This window comes from Phyllobates terribilis, unplaced genomic scaffold (genome assembly GCF_046119375.1).
Source record: "Phyllobates terribilis strain yellow unplaced genomic scaffold, ASM4611937v1 Scaffold_5__5_contigs__length_657084704, whole genome shotgun sequence".
In the NCBI taxonomy this organism is placed as follows: Eukaryota; Metazoa; Chordata; class Amphibia; order Anura; family Dendrobatidae; genus Phyllobates; species Phyllobates terribilis.
This window is the reverse complement of record NW_027362765.1, coordinates 71549202-71555437: the sequence shown is the minus strand read 5'-3', so window position 1 is coordinate 71555437 and position 6236 is coordinate 71549202.

Genomic DNA, 6236 nt, shown 5'->3' with positions numbered 1-6236 from the left:
CCTCACAGGGCTCCATGGTGCAAGCTCCGCAGTCCTATCCTCACAGGGCTCCATGGTGCAGCTCCTCAGTCCTCTCCTCACACGGTTCCGTGGTGCAGAGATCAGCCGTCTTCTCACATGGCTCCATGGTGCAGAGTTCTGTCCTCTTCTCACATGGCTCCATGGTGCAGCCCCTCAGTCCTCTCCTCACAGGGCTCCATGGTGCAGCTCCTCAGTTCTCTCCTCACAGGGCTCCATGGTGCAGCTCCTCAGTCCTCTCCTCACAGGGCTCCATGGTGCAGCTCCTCAGTTCTCTCCTCACAGGGCTCCATGGTGCAGCTCCTCAGTCCTCTCCTCACAGGGCTCCATGGTGCAGCCCCTCAGTCCTCTCCTCAGAAGTCTCCATGGTGCAAGCTCCTCGGTCCTCTCCTCACAGGGCTCCATGGTGCAAGCTCCTCAGTCCTCTCCTGACAGGGCTCCATGGTGCAGCTCCTCAGTTCTCTCCTCATGGGGCTCTATCGTGCAGCTCCTCAGTCCTCTCCTCACAGGGCTCCATGGTGCAGCATTCTGTCCTCTTCTCACATGGCTCCATGGTGCAGCCCCTCAGTCCTCTCCTCACAGAGCTCCATGGTGCAGCTCCTCAGTCCTCTCCTCACAGGGCTCCATGGCGCAAGCTCCTCAGTCCTCTCCTCACAGGGCTCCATGGTGCAAGCTCCGCAGTCCTCTCCTCACAGGGCTCCATGGTGCAGCTCCTCAGTCCTCTCCTCACAGGGCTCCATGGTGCAAGCTTCTCAGTCCTCTCCTCACAGGGCTCCATGGTGCAGCTCCTCAGTCCTCTCCTAATTCAGCTCCATGGTGCAGCTCCTCAGTCCTCTCCTCATACAGCTCCATGGTGCAGCTCCTCAGTCCTCTCCTCACAGGGCTCCATGGTGCAGACCCTCAGTCCTCTCCTCACAGGGCTCCATGGTGCAGCTCATCAGTCCTCTCCTCACAGGGCTCCATGGTGCAGATCCTCAGTCCTCTCCTCATACAGCTCCATGGTGCAGCTCCTCAGTCCTCTCCTCACATGGCTCCATGGTGCAGCTCCTCAGTCTTCTCCTCACACAGCTCCATGGTGCAGCTCCTCAGTCCTCTCCTCATACAGCTCCATGGTGCAGCTCCTCAGTCCTCTCCTCACACGGCTCCATGGTGCAGCTCCTCAGTCCATTCCTCACACGGCTCCATGGTGCAGCTCCTCAGTCCTCTCCTCACACGGCTCCATGGTGCAAAGTTCAGCCGTCATCTCACATGGCTCCATGGTGCAGAGTTCTGTCCTCTTCTCACATGGCTCCATGGTGCAGCTCCTCAGTCCTCTCCTCACACAGCTCCATGGTGCAACTCCTCAGTCCTCTCCTCACAGGGCTCCATGGTGCAGCTCCTCAGTCCTCTCCTCACACGGCTCCATGGTGCAAGCTCCTCAGTCCTCTCCTCACAGGGCTCCATGGTGCAGCTCCTAAGTCCTCTCCTCATAGGGCTCCATGGTGCAAGCTCCTCAGTCCTCTCCTCACAGGGCTCCATGGTGCAGCTCCTCAGTCCTCTCCTCACAGGGCTCCATGGTGCAGCTCCTCAGTCCTCTCCTCACAGGGTTCCATGGTGCAAGCTCTTCAGTCCTCTCCTCACAGGGCTCCATGGTGCAAGCTCCTCAGTCCTCTCCTCACAGGGCTCCATGGTGCAAGCTCCTCAGTCCTCTCCTCACAGGGCTCCATGGTGCAAGCTCCTCAGTCCTCTCCTCACAGGGCTCCATGGTGCAGCCCCTCAGTCCTCTCCTCACAGGGCTCTATGGTGCTGCTCCTCAGTCCTCTCCTCACAGGGCTCCATGGTGCAAGCTCCTCAGTCCTCTCCTCACAGGGCTCCATGGTGCAGCTCCTCAGTTCTCTCCTCACAGGGCTCTATGGTGCAGCTCTTCAGTCCTCTCCTCACACGGCTCCATGGTGCAGAGTTTAGCCGTCTTCTCACATGGCTCCATGGTGCAGAGTTCTGTCCTCTTCTCACATGGCTCCATGGTGCAGCTCCTCAGTCCACTCCTCACACGGCTCCATGGTGCAGCTCCTCAGTCCTCTCCTCACACGGCTCCATGGTGCAGAGTTCAGCCGTCTTCTCACATGGCTCCATGGTGCAGAGTTCTGTCCTCTTCTCACATGGCTCCATGGTGCAGCTTCTCAGTTCTCTACTCACAGGGCTCAATGGTGCAGCTCCTCAGTTCTCTGCTCACAGGGCTCCATGGTGCAGCTCCTCAGTCCTCTCCTCACAGGGCTCCATGGTGCAGCTCCTCAGTCCTCTCCTCACAGGGCTCCATGGTGCAAGCTCCTCGGTCCTCTCCTCACAGGGCTCCATGGTGCAAGCTCCTCGGTCCTCTCCTCACAGGGCTCCATGGTGCAAGCTCCTCAGTCCTCTCCTGACAGGGCTCTATTGTGCAGCTCCTCAGTCCTCTCCTCACAGGGCTCCATGGTGCAGCTCCTCAGTTCTCTCCTCATGGGGCTCTATCGTGCAGCTCCTCAGTCCTCTCCTCACAGGGCTCCATGGTGCAGCGTTCTGTCTTCTTCTCACATGGCTCCATGGTGCAGCCCCTCAGTCCTCTCCTCACAGGGCTCCATGGTGCAGCTCCTCAGTCCTCTCCTCACAGGGCTCCATGGCGCAAGCTCCTCAGTCCTCTCCTCACAGGGCTCCATGGTGCAGCTCCTCAGTCCTCTCCTCACATGGCTCCATGGTGCAAGCTTCTCAGTCCTCTCCTCACAGGGCTCCATGGTGCAGCTCCTCAGTCCTCTCCTCACAGGGCCCCATGGTGCAGCTCCTCAGTCCTCTCCTCACAGGGCTCCATGGTGCAGCTCCTCAGTCCTCTCCTCACAGGGCCCCATGGTGCAGCTCCTCAGTCCTCTCCTCATACAGCTCCATGGTGCAGCTCCTCAGTCCTCTCCTCACACAGCTCCATGGTGCAACTCTTCAGTCCTCTCCTCACACAGCTCCATGGTGCAACTATTCAGTCCTCTCCTCACACAGCTCCATGGTGCAGCTCCTCAGTCCTCTCCTCACACAGCTCCATGGTGCAGCTCCTCAGTCCTCTCCTCACACAGCTCCATGGTGCAGTTCTTCTGTCCTCTCCTCACACGGCTCCATGGTGCAGAGTTCTGTCCTCTTCTCACATGGCTCCATAGTGCAGCTACTCAGTCCTCTCCTCACAGGGCTCCATGGTGCAGCTCCTCAGTCCTCTCCTCACAGGGCTCCATGGTGCAAGCTCCTCAGTCCTCTCCTCACAGGGCTCCATGGTGCAAGCTCCTCAATCCTCTCCTCACAGGGCTCCATGGTGCAGCTCCTCAGTCCTCTCCTCACAGGGCTCCATGGTGCAGCTCCTCAGTTCTCTCCTCACAGGGCTCCATGGTGCAGCCCCTCAGTCCTCTCCTCACAGGGCTCCATGGTGCAAGCTCCTCGGTCCTCTCCTCACAGGGCTCCATGGTGCAAGCTCCTCAGTCCTCTCCTGACAGGGCTCTATCGTGCAGCTCCTCAGTCCTCTCCTCACAGGGCTCCATGGTGCAGCTCCTCAGTTCTCTCCTCATGGGGCTCTATCGTGCAGCTCCTCAGTCCTCTCCTCACAGGGCTCCATGGTGCAGTGTTCTGTCCTCTTCTCACATGGCTCCATGGTGCAACCCCTCAGTCCTCTCCTCACAGGGCTACATGGTGCAGTGCAGCTCCTCAGTCCTCTCCTCACAGGGCTCCATGGTGCAGAGCCTCAGTCCTCTCCTCATACAGCTCCATGGTGCAGCTCCTCAGTCCTCTCCTCACAGGGCTCCATGGTGCAAGCTCCGCAGTCCTCTCCTCACAGGGCTCCATGGTGCAAGCTCCGCAGTCCTCTCCTCACAGGGCTCCATGGTGCAGCTCCTCAGTCCTCTCCTCACACGGCTCCATGGTGCAGAGATCAGCCGTCTTCTCACATGGCTCCATGGTGCAGAGTTCTGTCCTCTTCTCACATGGCTCCATGGTGCAGCCCCTCAGTCCTCTCCTCACAGGGCTCCATGGTGCAGCTCCTCAGTTCTCTCCTCACAGGGCTCCATGGTGCAGCTCCTCAGTCCTCTCCTCACAGGGCTCCATGGTGCAGCTCCTCAGTCCTCTCCTCACAGGGCTCCATGGTGCAGCTCCTCAGTGCTCTCCTCACAGGGCTCCATGGTGCAGCGCCTCAGTCCTCTTCTCACAGGGCTCCATGGTGCAGAGCCTCAGTCCTCTCCTCATACAGCTCCATGGTGCAGCTCCTCAGTCCTCTCCTCACACGGCTCCATGGTGCAGCTCCTCAGTCTTCTCCTCACACAGCTCCATGTTGCAACTCCTCAGTCCTCTCCTCACAAGGCTCCATGGTGCAGCTCCTCAGTCCTCTCCTCACACGGCTCCACGGTGCAGCTCCTCAGTCCTCTCCTCACACGGCTCCATGGTGCAGCTCCTCAGTCCTCTCCTCACACAGCTCCATGGTGCAGCTCCTCAGTCCTCTCCTCACAGGGCTCCATGGTGCAAGCTCCTCAGTCCTCTCCTCACACGGCTCCATGGTGCAAGCTCCTCAGTCCTCTCCTCATACAGCTCCATGGTGCAGCTCCTCCTCAGTCCTCTCCTCACACAGCTCCATGTTGCAACTCTTCAGTCCTCTCCTCACACAGCTCCATGGTGCAGCTCCTCAGTCCTCTCCTCACACAGCTCCATGGTGCAGCTCCTCAGTCCTCTCCTCACACAGCTCCATGGTGCAGCTCCTCAGTCCTCTCCTCACACGGCTCCATGGTGCAGAGTTCTGTCCTCTTCTCACATGGCTCCATAGTGCAGCTCCTCAGTCCTCTCCTCACAGGGCTCCATGGTGCACGCTCCTCAGTCCTCTCCTCACAGGGCTCCATGGTGCAAGCTCCTCAGTCCTCTCCTCACAGGGCTCCATGGTGCAGCTCCTCAGTCCTCTCCTCATAGGGCTCCATGGCGCAAGCTCCTCAGTCCTCTCCTCACAGGGGTCCATGGTGCAAGCTCCGCAGTCCTCTCCTCACAGGGCTCCATGGTGCAGCTCCTCAGTCCTCTCATCACAGGGCTCCATGGTGTAAGCTTCTCAGTCCTCTCCTCACAGGGCTCCATGGTGCAGCTCCTCAGTCCTCTCCTCACAGGGCCCCATGGTGCAGCTCATCAGTCCTCTCCTCATACAGCTCCATGGTGCAGCTCCTCAGTCCTCTCCTCATACAGCTCCATGGTGCAGCTCCTCAGTACTCTCCTCACAGGGCTCCATGGTGCAGCTCCTCAGTCCTCTCCTCACAGGGCTCCATGGTGCAGCCCCTCAGTCCTCTCCTCACAGGGCTCCATGGTGCAGCTCATCAGTCCTCTCCTCACAGGGCTCCATGGTGCAGATCCTCAGTCCTCTCCTCATACAGCTCCATGGTGCAGCTCCTCAGTCCTCTCCTCACACGGCTCCATGGTGCAGCTCCTCAGTCTTCTCCTCACACAGCTCCATGGTGCAGCTCCTCAGTCCTCTCCTCATACAGCTCCATGGTGCAGCTCCTCAGTCCTCTCCTCACACGGCTCCATGATGCAGCTCCTCAGTCCATTCCTCACACGGCTCCATGGTGCAGCTCCTCAGTCCTCTCCTCAGTCCTCTCCTCACACGGCTCCATGGTGCAAAGTTCAGCCGTCATCTCACATGGCTCCATGGTGCAGAGTTCTGTCCTCTTCTCACATGGCTCCATGGTGCAGCTCCTCAGTCCTCTCCTCACAGGGCTCCATGGTGCAGCTCCTCAGTCCTCTCCTCACACAGCTCCATGGTGCAACTCTTCTGTCCTCTCCTCACACTGCTCCATGGTGCAAGCTCCTCAGTCTTCTCCTCACAGGGCTCCATGGTGCAGCTCCTAAGTCCTCTCCTCACAGGGCTCCATGGTGGAAGCTCCTCAGTCCTCTCCTCACAGGGCTCTATCGTGCAGCCCCTCAGTCCTCTCCTCACAGGGCTCCATGGTGCAGCCCCTCAGTCCTCTCCTCACAGGGCTCTATGGTGCTGCTCCTCAGTCCTCTCCTCACAGGGCTCCATGGTGCAGCTCTTCAGTCCTCTCCTCACAGGGCTCCATGGTACAAGCTCCTCAGTCCTCTCCTCACAGGGCTCCATGGTGCAGCTCCTCAGTCCTCTCCTCACAGGGCTCCATGGTGCAGCTCTTCTTTCCTCTCCTCACACGGCTCCATGGTGCAGAGTTCAGCCGTCTTCTCACATGGCTCCATGGTGC